The sequence below is a fragment of the Antechinus flavipes genome, chromosome 3 (genome assembly GCF_016432865.1).
Source record: "Antechinus flavipes isolate AdamAnt ecotype Samford, QLD, Australia chromosome 3, AdamAnt_v2, whole genome shotgun sequence".
NCBI classification, from domain to species: domain Eukaryota; kingdom Metazoa; phylum Chordata; class Mammalia; order Dasyuromorphia; family Dasyuridae; genus Antechinus; species Antechinus flavipes.
In genome coordinates, this window is record NC_067400.1 from 62,417,179 (window position 1) to 62,439,041 (window position 21,863).

Below are 21,863 nucleotides of genomic sequence, written 5' to 3' on the forward strand. Positions count from 1 at the left end.
CCCTCTCCTTCTTTTCCCCCTGAATATTCAGTCAAGAGAAATGTCATAAATCAGCTACATTAACTATGGAATTGAGCCTGAGTGATTGAAGATTTGGGCCTTTGCCAATCATAAATTCTCATGGTACAAGTAGGCAATGCTAAACCTTCCAGGTACTATAACCTTTGCCATCAAAGTATTTATTCTGGTTTTGGGGAAAGAAAACAAAGACAAGGGAGAGTGGCTTCTATATTGTCTTCTTTTCTTAAGATCATAATGGAGAATTTGTGTGTGGGGTTGGGGCGGAGAATAGGAGTGGGGATAGAGAGATTGACCAGTGTTTGCTGTTGTAGGTAACAGTTCCTCAATAGGGAAATTAGTCTCTGTCATTTTGCCCTTCCTAGTAATCAATCTCTCTGATAATCTAGCCTAAGAGACATAAATACACAACACTTAATTAACAAATACAATCCAGAGAATGAGTGAAGTTTTATCTTTATATAATCCAATATGATCTGATCCAATAAAAATTAATTTATTAAGAGCTAAGAAGGAAAGAAAAAACTTCTGCTATCAAAGAACTGATATGGGGCAGGGAGGCAAACAATCAGTAAACAGTGAAGTATATTCATGTTAACTTGAGGGGATAGATAAGAACCCTAGCCACAAAGGTGATAAAGAAAGGGTTTTGATAGGGGAGGGCACAAAAACTGATCTTTAAAGGAAGTGATAAATTGCAGGAACTCAGAAAACAGGGAAGATTAGTTTGGCTAGTATATGGAGCAAGATGATGTGCAGTGAGTCTGAAAAGATAACTGTAGATGAGTCTTATTGCAGCACTTCATCATTTTGCTGCTAAAAACAAACAATTTTTTTTTATTTTTATTTAATGATTACTTTATATTGACAACATTATCCCTTGCACTCGTTTCTTTTCCTATTTTTTCCCCTCCTTCCCTCCACCCCCTCCCCTAGATGGCAAGCAGTCCTTTATATGTTGGATATGTTGCAGTATATCCTAAATACAATATATGTTTGCAGAACCGAACAGTTCTCTTGTTGCATAGGGAGAATTGGATTCAGAAGGTATAAATAACCCGGGAAGAAAAACAAAAATGCAGATAGTTCACATTCGTTTCCCAGTTAAAAACAAACAAATTAAAAAAAAAAAAAAAACTTTTAATTGAAGATCTAGGCTGAAATTTAAATAAAGAAGAAATCTTCTCATTCCTTCTTCATGTAACCAGAGATGGCACAGAGGAGAAATAGACCTTTGAACAATGGACAGGGAAAGCTAATGACTCATTGTATCTTTAAAAAGGAAATGACTCCCTACCTCCATTGTGATTTTTTGTTCCTGTCTTTAGAACATCTGAGCCTTTTATCTTCTTTAGTGCCAACTTGTCCATTTCTCTCTGCTCTCCTCTCTCACTCTCTTCTATTGGATTAATATTCTTTTCTTCATCTGTTTTCTTTTTTTATTTTAAGCTAAACAGATTAGGAAATCTTCAGCAAAGTGTATTTGGACTAAGAGATTTTTATTTACTTGTTTGTTTTATCACTGAGACAATTGGGGTTAAGGGACTTGCCCAGGATCAAAAAGTTGGAAAGTATTGTTTGAGGTCCTCCTCACTTCAGGGCCAGTGACATCTAGCTGCCCATGAGACTTTTTTCCTTGTAGTTTACACAATGTTTCAGAAAACAAACTGTTCACATACTTTCTGTAATGTAAGACTTGCCTGTAATCTAAACTTTGTCACTAATCATCTTAGACCTACAGAATGCTGAATCTGGAAAGAGCCTTAGAAATCACCTAATATAAATTTCTCATCATTTCTCATAAAATTCAATAGATAAACAAAAATTCAGAGTTGGTAAAAAGATTTGTCCAAAATTATTAACTGAGAAAATGGCAAAGCCATGATTAAAATTCAGTTATTCTATATTTAAATCAATTAATCAAAAGCTTTACTGATTTTCTAATATGTTCCAGAGGTAGAAGAACATATGCATTCAAATAATTTGACACAGAAATCACCCATAGAAGGCATGTATTAAATGACTATTGGATTATCAAATTAAAAGAGTTTATTTTCCACTAGGGGAGAAAAAAACATTACATGAATGCTGTAAATCAAAACAAAAAATTCACAAAGCAAAATATTATTTATGCATGAGCAGTCATTAGTAAATGGAAGAAATTCAGAAAAACTCCCTAAAAAGAGTGTGATTAAGCTGTCTTCAAGGAAGCTTCTAAAAATTCTTATTAGCAGAGAAAAAATAAGAGTGCATTCCATTCATGAGGTTCAATGTATGTAAAGGAAAGGGAGATAGGAGACAATTGTCTTTTACAGGGAATAGCAAGTTAGACAGTTGATCTGGAATGTCAGGTTCATGAAAGAAAACAATATGAAATTTGACTATAAAGAGACTAGAGCCAGATTATTATGTGATTTCCATTCGAAACAGAGGGTTTGCTATTTCATCTTTTTGCTCTTGTAGAATGTTATCACTCTTGATTTGTGTGTGAAAAACAAATTATTTATAGTGTCACCAGTCTTCCTTCCATACATGAATGTCTATTAACTGCCTTTTGTTTACAGTTAGAAAGAAGGTGCACCTCTCAACAGTCAACCCAAATGCCCCTTTGCTTTCCTTTCCCTGTGTCCTTGAGTCTTAAGACTTAGAAATATTTTAACTTAAACAGATGGTAGGCAAATATCTTTATTCATTCCATATGAAGGGAAAAAACTGCAGTAAATGGAAATAATTTGTATATTGTGACCCAATTTATATTATTTTCCCTTAATGAATAGGATGGTGATAAGGGAAAATATTATAGCATCCTCTCTTTTCTATATCTCAGCCACCTTGTGCACTCAAACACTTACTCTTCTACACACACACACACACACACACACACACACACACAGCTGCATTTGTGTCTTTCTGGAAAAGACACTCAGCCATGGTTTATCACTCAGCACCATCTGCAGTGAAAGGGAAATTCCTTTAACCATGTAGAATTGAGAAGTGAACAAAGGTTCCTTGAAAAAAAACTTTTTCTGTAATATGGACTCCTTGAAAATTTGGGTAAGCCTGTGAACTCCTTCACAAAATATTGCTAAGAGCATAAAACAAAATTATAGTGAAATATAGAAACATGCAAAATTATTCTATATGTACTCTATCCAACTCTTTCAGTCATTCCCCATTTGATAGGAATCTCTGCAACTTCCAGTTCTTTGCCACTACAAAGAAAGCTGTTATAAACATCCCATTCATATTCAAAGTCATAATTATTATTTTTGAATTTCTTTCCATTTAATTTTTACTTACTATTTTCATATTTTAATGTGTTACCAATGATATTAAGCCAGCTTTCATAACTACCATCTTGGGAAAGCATTTCCTGTGGAGGAACCAGCTATCTCCACCAACTGCCATTCATAGGGCCTATAGGCCAATATAGCTGAAGCAGTAAACATCCCGAGGAAGAGAGAAGACATAGCATGTCTTCTACCATCATCTTGCCATCTTGACTATTATCTTTCCTCAGATCCTGATGAGATAGCCTAGGATCCTTTGGGAATTGTAATGTTTTCAATCAGTTATTATTTATCATCCTGAGAAGTAACCCCTAAAGACTGGTACAATTCACTCATTGCTACAGCCAAATATCTTGAAAACTCAGAATAGAAAGTTCTTGTCTTCAAAGTCCTTAGCCATTAGCACTGGCAAATGGTTCAACACAGGATATTGATATCTCTTTATCAGTGGAAATCCTATTAAAGACTAGATGATACTATCAGCTTTGCTATTGTACCCTGTGAACATTGGGACCTTTCCAACTGACTTGCTACTGAAATCTTCCATATGTATTGTCTTCACTGTTAGTAAATGAGCTCTTTGAGACCACTGACTATCTTCTTTTTCCGTTTGTATCCCCAGCAATTACCACAGTGTTTGCACTTGATAAGCATTTACTAAATTCTTTATTAATTCACTCACCCATAGTCTGTGAAGATAAATTAGCTGTGCCCCCAAGTATAAAAGGGCTTGCAATTGCCTATAGTTGCTAATGACCCTCTGAAATATTAGTTATGTGTCAGGATATTTTCCTAAAGCTGATAATTGATGATATAGTTAGTAAGCTAGACTCACAGTTCTGAACTGAGAGGTTGAAGTAGAATCACAAATAATAGCTAGCATTTGTATAGCAGTTTAAGGTTTGTGCAGGGTTTTACAAATATCTTATTTAATTCTCAATACAGCTTCACTTTATAGATGGAGGTTGAGAGAAGTCAAGTTTCAGGGTCACACAAACAGTAAGTGTCTGATTCAGATTTGAAATCATTTCTGTCTGATCCTAGGTCCAACTCTCTATTCACTATGCCACTCAGCTATTTCTGACAATATCGATTTAAAAGGACCTCATTAACTGTAAACAAAAAGAATCCACAAATTAATTTCCACATGGTAATTCAGTTCAGAAAGAATAAAATGTTAGAGGTACCATTCTACTGACGAGAAAAAGTAACCATACAAAGAGACTGATGAGAACACACAATCCATTAATAAGTTTAGGTTTTATAGATTGTATGAAAGATAGAAAGGAATACAAGTAATGGAGGATAAGTAACAAAGTTTGGCAGAGTCTTTTAAAAATAATGTCAGGAAAGTTCAGTCTTAGTATTCACTGAGGTTGGTTAGGAAGGTTAATGATAACAAGCATTTTTTTTTTTTAATAGCAATGTAGAGTACGGACTAGCTATCTGGAGGGCTTCAGAGTCAGCCAGAATCAGGATAAATCAAAGTCCTTGGTCTTTAGGGGGAGAAGTGAAAGAAGCAGCCAAGCAGAATCCTGGATTTGGGAGGCCAGAGTCACCAACTTCCCTCCTCCTAGTCCTGCAGCCAAGTGACTGGCCCCTCCAATCCTTGCCTATGGTTATCTTAATACCAAACATTCAGCAAGCACCATTTATCCAAACATATGCTAATGGAGTCATTATCTCACATTGAATAGGTAATTAGCCTTACATGCTCAGTTGTCTGATTCAAGCATGCCTTTTTGGAGTTTCAGCCCTCTACATCGCAACAGGGAAAAAAAAAAAAAGATTAACATGGTGATAAAATAGCTGCTCAAGGTAGAGATACAGGACAGTGTGTAGAAGGTGACTCCCTTCTCCTCCTGTATTCACTCTCTTTTCTGGCTTTTCATGCTTTTCCCTCATTCTCCTCTTTCTAGTCTAACTGATCCTTCTGCTTTTCCATCATTGAATCATCAACTACACTAACTCAAGATATTCCTTACTGCAATCTGTTTCCCCACATAGCCACCAAAGTGCACGGAAGTGCAGAACTAACCATGTTACTCTTCTACTTAGCAAACTACATTCTAGATATATAAAATAACTGGCAGATGTAACTCTTGAATAATTTTCAATCATTTGGAAAATTATGAAGAATGAAAGATGTACTAAAAATTGAGAAGAACAAATATTTTCCCAATATAAGAAAAGGGAAGAAAAAGGGATGTTAATATATATGTGTGTGTGTGTGTGTGTGTGTATGTGTGTGTGTGTGTGTGTGTGTGTGTGTGTGTATGTGTGTGTGTATCACACATCCAGTGATACACTTATTCCCAAAATCCAGGGCAAATTCATAGAACAAAGAATTAAAGGAATTTTGAGAGAACAACTGGAAAAGGAAATTGAGATCATAAAGAGCAGAGTTTCATCACAAAGAGATAATGATAGAATGATTTTTACTTCTTTTTATAACAGGCTAACAGTGACTGAATAAAAACATGAATTTAAAAAAAAAAAACATGTATTAATGGCTTACTATGTTCAATTATATGGGCAGCTAAGTAATGCTCTAGATAGAGTACTAAATTTAGGAAGACTCATCTTCATGACTTAAAATCTGACATTTATTAGCTGTGTGACTCTGGGCAAGTCACTTAACCCTATTTGCCTCAGTTTCTCATCCATAAAATTAGTTTGAGAAAAAACGACAAACTACCCCAATATTTTTGCCAAGAACATCCCAAATGAAATCTCAGACAGTTGGATACAACTGAAACTACTGAACAATAACATGTGTGAATACTATTATAGGATAGAAAAATAAATACAATAACCTAGAATACAATTCATCCTGGGCTGATAAAATGACACATCCAGGGAATCTTGGTGTGCTCTTCTTATCTATCTTGGCTATCACCTCTTTTAGCCAACTTTGTGAAGGCTAGTCTAGTCCCAAAATTTATTCTCCATGGAAGAGAAAATAAAATGATATTGGAAGCATAAATTAACCTAAAAGCATTTGTTAAGCATCTATTATATGTCAAACACTGAACTTAGTGTTGGGGATGCAAGTAAAATTTTTGTCTGTGTTTTTTAATTTAGTTTTGGGTTGGATCAGATGGTTTCAAGTTCCTTTTCAACTCTGAAATTCAATATTTCCCATGGGTTGATGGAATAATTTTAATCTTGTCAAAGAAATGGTATGAAATGACATCACTGAGTACATAAAGAATATTGAGTCAGTCAACAAGCATTTATTAGGCAAGCAACTACTATGCTTAATAAATGTTTATTGACTTCACCATGTCACATGTTAAATGTTGAAAAGTATAAGAAGATGAAGTAATCTTATTATATAACTAAAATGAGAAAGGATGAATGCACACCTTTAGTGTCATATTATGAAGCATGAATTTTCTTAATGATCAAGGAAAGCCTCTAACATATTTATCCTATCTTCTCTATAAAGACATAGATATATTTTTCTAGCTAAGAAGGCAAGAATGAATTTCCTTCCATATGATTGGAAAGACTTCCCATCATGAATTTATAAGAATATTGAAATGATACTTCCACCAATCATTTTTAACTCAGTAATGTATTTGCTTTCACTGTTATTTTAAAATGTCTTTATGTATTCCTCATCAAATTATAAGTGCTTTCATATAGGACAATGTATATCTTGTTTCTTTTTATCTTGTATGGCTGCCCATGGTCTGGTGGATATAACTATAAATACTTGTTAAATAGATTGAATTGTTTAATATATAAAAGAGAACTTTGGGAATTTTTTGTTTGTTTTGTTTCAGTTTGAGGGTTTTTTTTTTTTGTTTTTTTTTTAGTATTTTAGGAAGATACAATATTTTCCATAAACAAATTGTTTTCAAAAACAAATAGGCTAATAATATGTTACTATTATAATATATGCCATAATCTATTTCCATGGTCTAAAGATATTAATGTTACCATTTTGATGCTGAAACTTATCCAGAGTTAATTTATGTTTACATACTTGGCAACATTTCCCTTTTAGATGTTTATAAGAAAAAGTTCTAGGGTCTAAATCGGATGGTTGCTGTAAATTTCTGTAATTCATTAGGGGATGGTCATTTCTGCCTAGATTAAACCTGAAGCCATATCAGATGTTCCTTGTAAAGAACATAAAAGGCCTCATATCCCTTCCAATATGTCTTTATTACTTTTTTTCTGCAGGGATTGGGGGCAGGGAAGCATAACTAACAGTTAAGACCCAGTTTAAAGCTCCAGAAATCTGGAGATTCTGTCATTATGGCTCTATTCAAGCTTCTAAATGAAAATACACTGAAAGTAAAGGAGCCACTATTTAGGACTCCCTCTTCTGCCTGTAAATCATTACATGGTACTTCTGAAATCAAATAGTGGCCTGGCTGAAAGAAAGCAGGGCTTGAGATAACCTCATACTTCTAAGTGAGATAATCAACCAAATCAAATGGGATCCACTGATTCCAGTTGTCTGTGGCACAACAGAAGTATAGGTCAATACCCATAAGATAGCTTTCCATTATATCCTTTTGTTTCATAGAGAAACAGCAATTCTATGAAATTCTTCAATCTGTTCATGCTACATTCAAAATACAGAGATCAAAATAGGTATGGTAAGTGGCAAAACAGAGGGTGTGCAAACACCTAACTAATTTTGTGTTAGTGTAACTAACTAATGGGTTTCCTTTTTATCATCAAATTGCTACACTACTACAACTGCAAGGAGTGCCTTTTTCCATCTACAATTTAAGTAAGATGTAATAGTGCTGAAAAGTCTACTTTAAAATGCTACTTTTTAAAAGCAGAAACTAGAGAGGATGGGGAGGGGGGGAGGCGGATGATAAAGGTTATTTTGTTTTGTTTTTCCCTTCTATCTTCTTAGCAGGGGATCTTACCAACTCTATCTCAGATGTAATGGGGGAGAACCAAGCTGATTGCATAAGTCCATGGGTGTTCATGAGGCTCAGTTAGTAATTCAAGTAGAAAGAGTGGCTTTAGAGAAGGTGAAAGTAATGAGAGGTTCTGAAATTACTTTAATCTTTAAAAATTTAGATGTAATTACAAAATAAAACATGAATATCACAGCTGTGCTTAACTACCTAAATATAATTTTCACAGTTATGCATTCTGCCTTCTACTCATTAGTAGCTCTCCATCAGTTACTATATGTGTGGATCCTGATCATAAATGAGTTCTTAATGATTTCAAACCAAAGGAATTATAATACAAAGGTCACGATTTCTTTTTAACAATGGTCTTCAAAAATGGATTACCAAATATACATGTGAACGACTTTTGATTTCAAGTACAAATGAATCTTTCCATTCACTGGAATCTCACAAAATTAGAATTCACAGATTCTTTGCATAGGAAAAAATATTCAAGTGAAAGTGCCTTATAACAGGATCCTTTTGGTATTTTAATAATAATAAGGCTAATATTTACATAATCCTAAGATTTGCAAAACCTTTTACATATATTATCTTTTCTGATTTTTTCAATAACCCTTTGAGAGAGGTTCTGTTATCATCTTTATTTTATAGATGAAGAAAATGAAAATATCAGAAATTAAATGACTTACCAAGGTTCACACAGCTAGTAAGCAGAAGAGGCAAGATTTGTACTCAGCACTCTCCAAGTCCAAGTCTGGTACTCTACATGCTGTCTACCTAGCTGCCTTTTCAAGGTTGAACCTTCTTTAATGGAGTTCCAAAAGAATTTATCCCCTATTGTATGACATTTTGTGATGACTCAAGTTATATGAAGAAGATTGATGCACATTTTTTCTAGACATTTCAATTCTGATAGCTAAATAGATATTTCTCATAATGTGTTCTTGATTAAGGCATTAACAAATGTAGGTGAGAAGTAAGGAGAGAAATACTTTTCTATGAAAATCTGCACAAAGTCCAAACTCGGGCACAAGTGCATATAAAACAAAGAGTGAGCCAGTTCAATAATCTAAGTTTTTTCTAAAATCATCAGATACAAAAGTCTAAGATAATTATAAATAATATTGGAGGGACATGGGTGTTGTGGTAGACTGAGTACTGAATCTGGAGTGAGGAAGACAAAAGTATAAATCTCACTTCAGGTATTTACTAGCTATGTGGCGTAACTTAACTTTTTTTTTCCTCAAACTTTAAAAGCAAAAAATAAGGATAATAATAATTACTTCCACACAGGATTGTTTGTGAAAATTAAATGAGATAACATTTGTAAACTAGTATAATGCTTGGCATATAAGAGGAATTATATAAATGCTTACTATTTGTTTTATTTATTAATATACTTCACATGTGCCTTCTTAAAAGAGGATGGGGTGGAGAGAAAGAGAGAATCTGGAACTCAAAGTTTTTTTTTTTTTTGTCTTTTTATTTTTTTTGAATTATTATAGCTTTTTTATTTATAAGATATATGCATAGGTAATTTTTCAGCATTGGCAGTTGCAAATCCTTTTGTTCCAATTTTTCCCCTTCTTTCACCCACCCCTTCCCCCAGATGGCAGGTTGACCAATACATGTTAAATATGTTAAAGTCTAAGTTAAATACAATATATGTATACATGTCCAAACAGTTATTTTGCTGTATAAAAAGAGTCGGACTTTGAAATAGTGTACAATTAGCCTGTGAAGGAAATCAAAAATGCTGGTGGATAAAAATAGAGGGATTGGGAATTCTATGTAGTGGTTCATAGTCATCTCCCAGAGTTCTTTCCCTGGGTGTAGCTGGTTCAGTTCATTACTGCTCTATTGGAACTGATTTGGTTCATCTCATTGTTGAAGAGGACCACATCCATCAGAATTGATCATCATATAGTAGTGTTCTTGAAGTATATAATGATCTTCTGGTCCTGCTCATTTCACTCAGCAGAACTCAAAGTTTTAAAAACAAATGTAAAAATATTTTGCATGTAACTAATACATGAAAAAAATATTGAATAAATAAATACAGTACTTTAGGATTTCTAAGATACTGTGTATTTAGACATACAACTGTGCGTGTGTGCGTGTGTGTGTGTGTGTGTGTGTGTGTGTGTGTAATCCTTACTTGATAATTCCTTAAAGTGGTCATTATGCCAAATGCAGTAGAAATTTAATCCAGAAAAGTGACAGATTAGGAGGTGGAAATATATTGGGTGATCAATGAATTTACTCAAACTTCTTTCCCAATGCTTTTTATAGCAGCTAACTGCTTCTCTCACATTTTGCTTTGTTGGCCTCATCAAAAAGAAAATTCACCATGTCCTCCATGAGTCTTCTGACTCAATGACACAGATACAATTATGGATTGTGACATGATTATATACAAGCAATGTCTCCCTAATACACTGATTTCACAGGACTGTCTAGAATGGATGCTTTTTTGGTCTATTTCATCAGTGAATGACAGGACTTCCCTAATATAGGTTGCTTATCAACTTAATAGGATTGTACCCATATCTGGAGTGCATCCACCATCTACTAAGAGATGTTGAGGCTCCTACCATTACACAAAAGATAAAAAAAAAATTACCTTGGATGGGCTTTTGTAGCTTCTACCCAAAAATATTTTTGTTTGTATGCTTCTTCTTCTTTTTTTTTTTTTTCTGAGCATACTTGATTGATGTTTTATGGGTACTTCTGCTTGTCCCCACAAGCAGGCATTGTCACAGGAATGACAGCATTCTGAGAGCCTAGATCAGTTTAATGAGTAGCTCTATACTTTCCTAGATTCTACATTCGGGCTTGAATTTTTAATTTCAGCACATAAACCAAGGTTATCAATCATTCCCTGTTCCATTTAGAATTGCATTTACCAAAGCCTTCTCTGAAGTAATTAAGGAGACACTATACTTGCCTTTAAATCAGTTCTTCAATATTTGCAGCCTTTCTGGAGCACTCCCTTTCTTCTCTTTCTTGTATGAATTCATCCTAGCAATGACAAACTATCATATCATCCCCAAACTTTCATTCACAAAATATTTATGAGTCATTTCTGAGCCTTTCCCCATTGAGAAATATAATACTTCATGGCAATATGAGTTATTTGAAGACATACAAATGTTTGCTTTAATATAATCCAGCCAGTCCCAAGTCCACAAATTAATAACCCCAAACCTACCTCCAATATATGATCTAGAGGAATCTAAATGTAATATCTTCAAGGCTCATGAAGATATCTGGAGATCTTGCAAACTAATCTAATTCATCCATTGCATACATCTTCATAAACAAATAAGTAAATGAGTGAATGGATGAATGAATAAATAAATAAATAAAAGACAAGCAAATCTAAAGGTGATTTTTCTCCACTCTTGGGAGTAGTTTAGAGCCCATACAAAGCAAACCAATTTGAATATTTTCCAAATATGCAGGTGCTAAATCCTCATACTTGGCAGGAATAATTATTTGCTGTATTCCCTGGATCTTCTATTTTGCTTAGTTTAATTTGTTTTCAATACATAGAGGGAGTAAAAATATAGGACTACCAAAACAGTAGAAAAAAATCACAACAAAATATAAGGGATTTATTTACCTTATTATTAATCATGATTGTTTACATTGAACAAAAGTGAAAATAGCAAGAGGCTAATCACCCTAATATTTGATTTTCTACTCTATTTCTGACAAAAAAAAATATGCCCCATGGAGTCGCAGAGTTAAGAATGCTCTTAATAGGAACAATTTTTCCCAGACTCAGGTTATATTAAGAGGCATATGAAGTGATAATCCCAATATGCTCTGCTCAAATTGCATAAGAATTAATTTATCAGATCTTGTCAAGGACATTCATAAATTGAAGATATCCAGAGAAGAACAATCAGAATTGTAAAGAGCCTTCAGAACTGGTTGATTTGTTAAAACTATGGATATTTAGGCAAGAGAAGACAAAAGAGATCCATAATAGCTTTCTTCAAAAATATGAAGATTTATAATATAAAAGAAAGATTCGATTATTTTTTGTTTCAGAAGAACTAGGAGCAATGGGTAGAAGTAAAGACAAGAGAAGTTTAATCTTAAATAAGAGGGAAAGAAAACTCTTTAATAAGTTGAGCTACTATCAAATGGAATGGGCTCACATGAGGGAGCTGCCTCAGTGTGAAACATTTGCTCCAGAATTCAAGTACTCTTCATTGGGTACATTGTAGAACAGATTCCGATGTTTTTTTTTTTTTGTTCCATGAACTGCTTTCAGCAATAACAAAAATAAAAAAATATGTTGTGAACCTCAGATATAATTGTATATGTTGGTCATAAAATTCTATTTGATGTAGGCATTAAGTCCTTACAATAACAAACTTTTCTTCTTCAAAAAGCTCCAAGGTAAAATATGCATGACATAAAATACTACTCTATATCTAATTATGAAATTTAATATAAAATACAAAATTATAGAATAATTAGAAATAATTCTGGTGAGATATTCTATAAGAATCAAAACAAATAATTCAGCAATGCCTCAAATTCTTACTATCATCTGTAACACTTCACCTTATTTAATTTAATTATATTGAATACCAATGAAATTAATTACAACTGGTACAATAGAGTACAACATGATATAATAATGACATATAAACTTCATTTGATATTGAACTGTTATATGAACAAAGGTTTATAATATTTGCCTTAACACCAAATAAATTCTTAAATCTATTACTACTTGAGTTTACTCAATGAAATAAAAATACTGAAAGTAAAAATCAAGAGAAAATGCTTGCTCACACAAATGTGTAGTAGAAAATAGTAAAGTAATTTTATAAGATCCCTTATTGATAGTTATAAATTAATCTTTAAAAGTTTAGCCATTTTACCAATCAAAAAGAGTAGCTATTTACAACATAAACTATTTGTTTTTGCACTGCCTAATGACAGGTGTTGTATTAAATAATTAATTTACTTAAAGTTGGATTGTATACTCTTTTCAAATATGACTTTCTTCTTTTCTATCATTACCAAAAACTCTAGTGAAAATTGATCAATATTGCCAATCAGTTGATTTGAAAATCCCACCAAATAGAATAATATCAACATAAGTAGAGGGTAAGTTTAAAATAGAAAACAAACAATTCTGCAAGGAAAAACATTAAAAATTATGTTTCTGCAGAACACATGATAATCCATGAAGCTTTCAAGATGGCCAATGATGGTTTTTAACAGCCTGATATTGGCACTCTAAAAATCTAAATGTTTATAACGTTTGATCACATGATTACTAAATTTATGACTAAATGTACGACTACAAGGTAAGATACAGATGAGAGGCCTACTCTGGTACAATGCACAAAATACAATTGAGGACATATGCATGTGACTGTTTGCATATTGGAATTGAATGTTAACTCATGTTTTGGTTTTTGGTTTGATTTTGTTTGGTTTGGGGGGGGTGAGGAGAGTCGAAAAGCTGCAAAATTTTGCTTAGAAACATTCAGATGAAAAATATATTTTAATATAATTAATTATTTATTGCCTAAAATGTCATTCATGAATTTTAGAATGAATTTCTTGGACAATTGTATCTTATACCAAAGAGGTTCACCTGACACTAAATAACTCTACTGTTATAGATAAATTATTAGTCAGGAAGACAATGGATTCAAAAAACACCTTCGAATTAAGAAACTCTACAAGTCTAAGAAATCATGGAACTTCCCACTTTTTCCTTATAAATTCTTTAAATTCTACAACTGTTAATAAATAAATAAAATTTCCTCAATGAGAGATATTGGCCTACTGAAATTTTCTCTCTCTGAGGAATATTAGAATCATGGAAAAAAGGATAGAAATCATATGATAAAGATATAAATGGGCCAGTTATGACTAAAATATATAATTTCTCCATCATAATGAACTGAGTAGGGGTAACTGATATGTTAGGTATTTAGACCTAAAAAAAAAATAAGAAATTATTTTATCTATTTTTTTTGTTTGTTTTTATAGGAAAGGAAACTGAGACCCATAAATATATTTTTTGTTTAACAAACTTTTCCTCCAGAGGTCAAAGACAATATAATTTCCAGTTCTCCCTATCAGAAAATCAAATTGATATTTAAATGAAGAACTTGAAATGGGATTTCATGATTTGATCTAAATTTTTTAATGTCCTTTCCTTTTCTAGTAGAAATGAAATTTTAACGCCACTGTAGAACATAATTAATCTAATAAATCTAGATGTTAATATAGTTAATCTAGTATCATGGCACAGTACTAGTCCAGAAGTCAGGGTAGACCTGAATTCAAATCCAGTGTCAGACATTTAATCATTTGTGTATAAGTCAAATTACCTCAATCTAACTTCATTTTCCTAATGACTAAGACAGAGAAAATAGCTTCTACATTCTAGAGTATTTTTGAAGATAAAGTGAGATGCTATTTGTAAAGCATTTCAAATCTTAAAATACTTAAAGTACCATACAGTAATTGGTACTTTTAATTATTCTTCTTATTAATAAGAAAGAATATCACAATAGCATTATGAATACTATGACTCTCCAGCACACAAAAAGACAATTCAGCACATATACACACACAAATTGCAATCACTAATGAATCCCAATTACAAGAAGATGATGACATTGACATAGATGCTATCTTCTCAATTAGACCCTAACCTTTTGGGCAGGGTTTTTCTTTTTGCTTTTTTGGTTGATGTCAGCCTATAATAGGGATTCATACCCTGGGGTCCAAGCTTTATTTTTTAAATAGCTTTATAACTATGTTTTAAAATAATTGGTTTCCATGATAATTCTATGTATTTTATTTTTACGCATTTAAAATTAACATTCTGAGAAAGGGTCTGTAGGCTTCACCAGATTGCCGAAGGGGTACATAATATGTACAAAAAAGGCTAATAAGCCCTGCCCAATCATTTATCAATAATCCTTGCATCTTATATTCAAAGAAGGGTCATGGGATTATACAATTAGAGAGTTAGAAATGAAAGAAATCTTATCTATTTAACCTACTCTATTAAATTTATTAAGGGAAAGGGAAGGTCCCAGTGGTTCAGTGATTTGTCAAAGAGAACAAAGAAAACTGTGAGAAAATGGAGAGAAAGAACAAAGGAGGAAACAAATAAACATAGAGATAGAAACAGAGAGACAAATAGAAAGAGAGAGAGTCAGTGGGCCAGAACTCTGAAACAAGGATTTTTACAAGGTGTTAACTCAGTGGAATTGATAAGACAATGGTTATCTAATTTATCATGGTGATTAGTAGTTTTCTAATTCAATATATTACTTAGTACTTAATATAGTTCTACAAGATTCACATCTATGATGATGTAATTATAATAGCATATATAAGCTAGGACAAAATCAGCCAGAGACATTCATTCCATCTCCCAGCTTTATGATGGCTGAAGGCTGGAGCATAAGCCCTTGGACTCAGAGAGAGATTCCATCTTTGATCAGACTCCTGGTGGCTCTCCTTTATTTCTCCACTCAAACCAAGTCCCATATGAAGGACCTCCAGAAAGCTAGCCAGGCCCCAAGTGAAGGAGACAGACATTGAAGAAGATAATAAAGAATTTGGACTTTAACACTGGCTATTCTCGTGGTGATTACTCAGCTGAAACAAAGGCTGGTCCAAAGACCTCCAGAAAACCAACCAGAACACTATGCAACCAGAGAGAGATATGAAAGAAGGTGGCAGTTTTTATAGAACACCAAATAACAGGAAGGCATTCAGTTTTATTGGTAAAGGCCATGCCCACAAAACATTTCTGTAATTTCTACCACCATAAGTAGAGACTTTACAGGAAGAATAATTAATTAGAATGCAATCAATTCATTAGAAGTGATACGTCTGTCAATATGAAATCCTTTTCCCCTCTCTTGCTTATGTTGGACAAGAAGATCTTGCTTACCTCTTAACTGTTAACTCTTAATTGTTAATGGGCTTTTGATAATGGCCAGTAAAACTCTTGATTTCTCCAGGCCTCTATATTATTATTGGGACCACAACAGTTCCAAATCATGTATATGAATAGGTAAACATCTGGTCAAACATCTGATTGTAGGGTCTGTACACAAGATGAACTATCCAGGATAAACTAAATGCCTTGGGCACCAGGGAGAAATAGCCAGAAAGAATATTATCCTTAATCAAGTGAGGAAAATTCAAATAGGAAAATGCAGATATTATTAATTAACTGAAAGTTATTGGTTTGGAGGTCTCATACATTTAGTTCATCTAACTGATTTCTATAAGCAGACATTTGATACTTTAGAACACATTGTAAACTACTCAAGAGCAAGGAGCGCCTATTCTTTAAAATAGTAATCTTTAATCAAATATATACATCCATTATATTGCAAACAACAGAAATCTAATATTTTTCCTGGATACCAGCTCATAAATCCCTTTTTCTCAACTTTAGTATACATTAGGAAGGAAGTGTCAAAGGATTGTGGGAAAGTGCTTGAGCACAGAGGTGATCAGGTTAAAGGGGGAAAATTAAACACTTTGCTATTTCAAACACAAACCAATCAAGAGAAATCCACTCAAGTTCTCAAATCCTTTTAGGGTTTGAAAAGGGGGAAAATAATCTTTCATTTCAGTCATTTTCCACAGGATCATAATTCATGAGAAGGACTATAAAGCAAGTTCAGGGTCAGCAATGAGGGTAAGCAAGTTCAGGGTCAGCAATGTAGACATTAGTTATGTCACATTCCCTAACCTGAGTGGCCCTAATTTAGCATGATCCCACAACTACATCCTCTCAAGCACTTAACTTGTAACTGTCTATCATAGGAAACATGACAATTAGTGATTTAAAAAGAGAACAGGAGAGGGAAAGGAGGAGGAAAATGAACTGCATTCCTGAAACATCTGGGCAAGAGGAAAGTTCATTCACTCCAGGATGTCTCCAGACAGTGGGATGCCTACCACAAAGACACATGGAAAATAAACTTGATTTATAGACATGTAGTAAATTCATTGGAAAGCTGAGAAGTAGCATCCTAAAAAGCTTTTCATGGTTTCATATCTCAACTAAAAGATAAAATGGTTAAGAAGAAATATTTCTGGCAGGCTCCAATGGACTAGGCTGCTCTGTGTTCCATAATTCAGTGTTAATTGATTGTGTAAAAGAGAATGACTTGTTTTTGTATCATAAATACATAAAGCACTTAACTTCTGCTAGCTTTTAATCTGGCTGTATACATGGCCAATGTATTCAGAAAAGCCTGGCCTGATCTTCTGAGTTTTTGTTTTCCTAGCACTTTCACTTCCCTGGATCAGTCTCAGGGCTAAGGCCACCCATTTGATCATTATTGATGATACAATTCTGAGAATTTGTTCTGAACTCTTCTGATCCAAATCTTTAGTCTCAGCCCCAATTGTCAACTCTCAGCATAGAAATAAGACTCGAGGAGAAATAAGAATGAGGAGAAATAAGACTGCGTGGAGGATAGGATGAGATAACAATGTAATTGATATTGATCTTCTGCTGATTTTTTCCCATTATTTGTTCTCTTCTTTTTTATTCCATTTTCCCAAATCTTCTGTTCTATCTTTTTCCCTTCCTTTCTGTTTCCTTCCCTTCTCTTATTTTCCTTTTCCTCTTCTCTGTACTTCTCTCTTCCCTTCTCTTCCTCGCATTTTCTCTTCTCTCCTTACCTTTTATTCCACAATTACTCCAATACATAAGATGTCACATTGGCCCAAAAACTATTGCTTTGTCTATCCAAGAATATGAGATTAAACAAAAGTGTTTTTTTTTCAAAAAGTTTCTATGATGAGCCACTTATTTGAACAAAGGGCATTTAGCTTCATTATTCCATCATCAAAAAAAAAAAAAAAAAGATCTTGCATTTGTCTATTAAATTATGCATTGACATCCATAGTCTTTTGTTTTGTCTTTTTATGACCAACAGCATAATGTATATTATAAAATATATGTCAATGGGACTAGTGATACAGTATGTGACCATGAGAAATTGTTTCTTCAGTTTTCCTGACATCAGATAGTTCCTGGTAAGGAAGACTGGTAATACCTAATGTACATGCTTCTCAATAGATTCAGGGAATACTTTAGTGGACTATTAAATGAATTGAGGAATAACAAATCTATGTCTTATATACCACACTAGTATTAGAAGAACAATTAAGTGGCATCTAATGAGTTGTGTACATAATAAGATCCCAGTATCTGTGACATGGAAGGGACCTTAGCAATAATTTAGTACACGAAGAGAATCCCTACTATACCCTACTAGTTCTCATCCAGCTTCTGCCAATGACATTCAAGGAGAGGGAGTCTATCACCTACCATAGCAAGCTATTCCATTTTCATTTGTTCTCATTGTTAGAAAGTACGTAACTTTTTAATAGTAATGGACTTATAGTCAATAGTATCACACTTGATACTGATTATACGATATTAAACCAATCCTTAATCTTTCCATCCTTCTGTTAGTTAAAAAACAGGTGAGTAGGATTCAGTGGCCTATAAGGCTCCTCCAACTCTAAAATTATGGTACTATGAAATACAATAAGTGAAACAATCATTTTTTACAACTTCTTCTTATCACCCCTGATTGACTTTTATGGCCACACAAAAAACACATTTAACTTCTCCTTCATATAACAGCTCACCAAATTCTTATAGGCACCTATCTTTTTTCTAGGCCAGTTGTTCTCAAAGTGTGGTCTGAAGACTTTAGCAGGAGTCCCTTTCAAGAGGTTTAAAATGTCAAAACTATTTTCATATATGATATTAAGACATTATTTTCCTATTAAAATGATCCTTTTTTTTTCCAGCTCATAGTTGTGTGAGGCCAGATTTTATTCGTATTCCTCAACCAAAACAACATATCACAGCTGACTGAATGCAGCACCAGAAAGGAGAATCCAGCTGTCTTCTATTAAACCAGAGGGTAAAGAGATTTGCAAAAATATGAAAAACAATATCATTCTTCTTACTAATGTTTTTTTTGTTCCAGAAAATATTTACTTTTCATAAAAATTCTTTTTTTAAGCATATAACAAATTATTATATAAAATTAATCAATATGTATTTAAAATTCATGTTTTAATTTCCAATACAGCAAATATTCATACATATAACTCCTATGGATAAAAGTTCCTGAGGTCCTCAGAAATTCTGAAGAGCATAAAGAAGTACTGAGGACAAAAATTTTAGAATTATTAATCTAGGGTGAACATTGTCAGTTCCTCGAGCAAAAGTCATATGATATGAATTTACCATCCTTTTTGTCTTCTTCTAGGCAATTTCTAGCTTATTAATATACTCTTCAATCATACTGAAATGAGGGGAATATTCCAGATAAGTTCTAATGAGGTAAGAGTACCATAGGATTATCACTGATCCTCTTTATGTAGCAAAAGATTATACTAGTTTAGGTTTGTTCTTGGTTTTGTTTTGTTTTGTTTTGTTTTGTTTTGATTCTGTCTGCCATATCAGACTACAAAGTTAGATTGGGTTTGAAATTCATTACAATCCCTGTACTTTATGTTTTCATCACCACTACTGTTGAGAACTTTCATGAAGAAATTTGAAACCAACATTGATATCAGTAACATGGGATGAGTAAGTTGGATAAATTATATTCTTTATCAGTGGGAGGGAACAGAGTTCCCCATGTTAAAATGAAAATATACTGAGATTAAAAATTGTTTCACTTGCTGTATTCCATAGTACCATAATTTTACAGTTGGAGGAGCCTATATAGGCCAGTGAATCCTAGTCACCTGTTTTTTAGCTAACAGAAAGATGGAGAGATAGGGGATTTGCTTAATATCATATAACTAATATCTAAAGTGGTATTGGTGACTATAAATCCATTACCATTAAGCCATGATAAATCTTCAGTGTTTAGTGCAGTACCTGTCACAGACTTAGTAACTGAGTGCTGATTGATTAATTGATTGATTATATAATGAATCCACTGAAGAATCAAAGTTATTCAGAATAAATAGAATGGAAAAAACTACCAATAGACAGAGTGCCTTCAAAATTTTAGTGTCCACTGTCCTAGAACAGCTTAGGAGATACCACAAAATAACTCATTTTCTTTCTAATGAAAGTATAGAAAGTAGGAAAAAAGACTAGAATACAATTTTATCAAATATAAAAGAGAAGAGAAAAAAACAATGTTTAAGTGTCTGTAGTTATAAAGTAGTATATCAAGGATAAAGCCTGTAACTCCTATCTCCTAAGAATAAATCTGGGTTTTTTACTATCTAAATACACTACCTTTGTAGGACAGGCCCACCCCTGAATTCATAACAAATATTAAACAGTTTCTATGTTAACAGTTTCCAAAAATTATGAAGATGGAAGTATTTATTTGGGATGATAAAAGAAGCAAACCTTTATTCATTTTACCCTTGGGGCAAACAGGAAGATTTGATCCATATACTTAACGATACAAATGAATAGGTAATTCTTCTTAGCCACATAGAGTGTTTGCAGGTACAATATGTTATGACAAACCGCCCAAATCATCCTTTAAAATACTTCAATGCCAAGTTTTATTGTAGCCATCTTCACGGATTGTAAATTGTTAACATCTGTCTCAAAAATTTTTTTTGAAGTAATATTCTAAATACTCTAATCTCTGGATATCCTACTAATAACTGTAACTTTCTAGTCAGCTGCTATCTCTCAAGGTAGGTTAAAATTCACTTTTGAGAGAGAGAGCCAGAGCCAGAGAGAAACAGCGATTGAAAGGAGAGATTCAATAAGAGAGAGACAGACAGACAGATAGATACACAGAGACAGAAAATCACACAAACATACAAAGACAGAATTTGTAAAGAATATAGATGTGATTTTTTTTTTATTTCAGCAGATTCTTGTTTAATGTCAGTTTTATGTCTAAAAGAAAATCACATACACACGGGTAACCTATGCCATAATCTTTATTTTGATTAAATGTTTTGTTGGGTTACAGTATTTGTCTAGTATAACATTAACTTTGGCCTAAAATACTATTTTGCTTTAGAAGAGAAATATATTTTTGTGTTTTACTTCTAGAAATGGAATTTTTACAGCATATTTACTGAACTAAAATTAAATATATACAATAACATATTGTACCTGAAATTCTTTGGCTTTATCAATCCATATGTTATTGCTACAGAATAAAAGACTATGTTACTTTATCAAAGAAAGGGGTTTCTGACTGATTTTTTCATAAACAGTATTATTGTAAATATAAGAAGATGACTTGCCATTTAGAGTTTATGACTGCTTCTTTTGTAAAATGGATAAGCATCCCTGCTCTGTTTGGATAATATGAGAGCCAGGTTCAAATCTTGGTTATTCCATCAGGATTTATGTTAATTTGGCAAGTTTATTAACTTCTCTGGGCCTCAGCTTCTCATTTATGAAATTAAATGATTGAACTAGTAGTCTCTGGTATTTTTTCATGCTATAAATATGTAGAACTATGAATATTATAGAGTGGATTTTCTTAAACTAAAGTGCATCGTGATTATTTGGCCAATTATAGCATTTTGACTTAAGATTTTCTCTCTTTATACTGTTAAATTATGTACGAATGAAATGATTTCCATATGTGACTTTCAATTATTTGCTGGA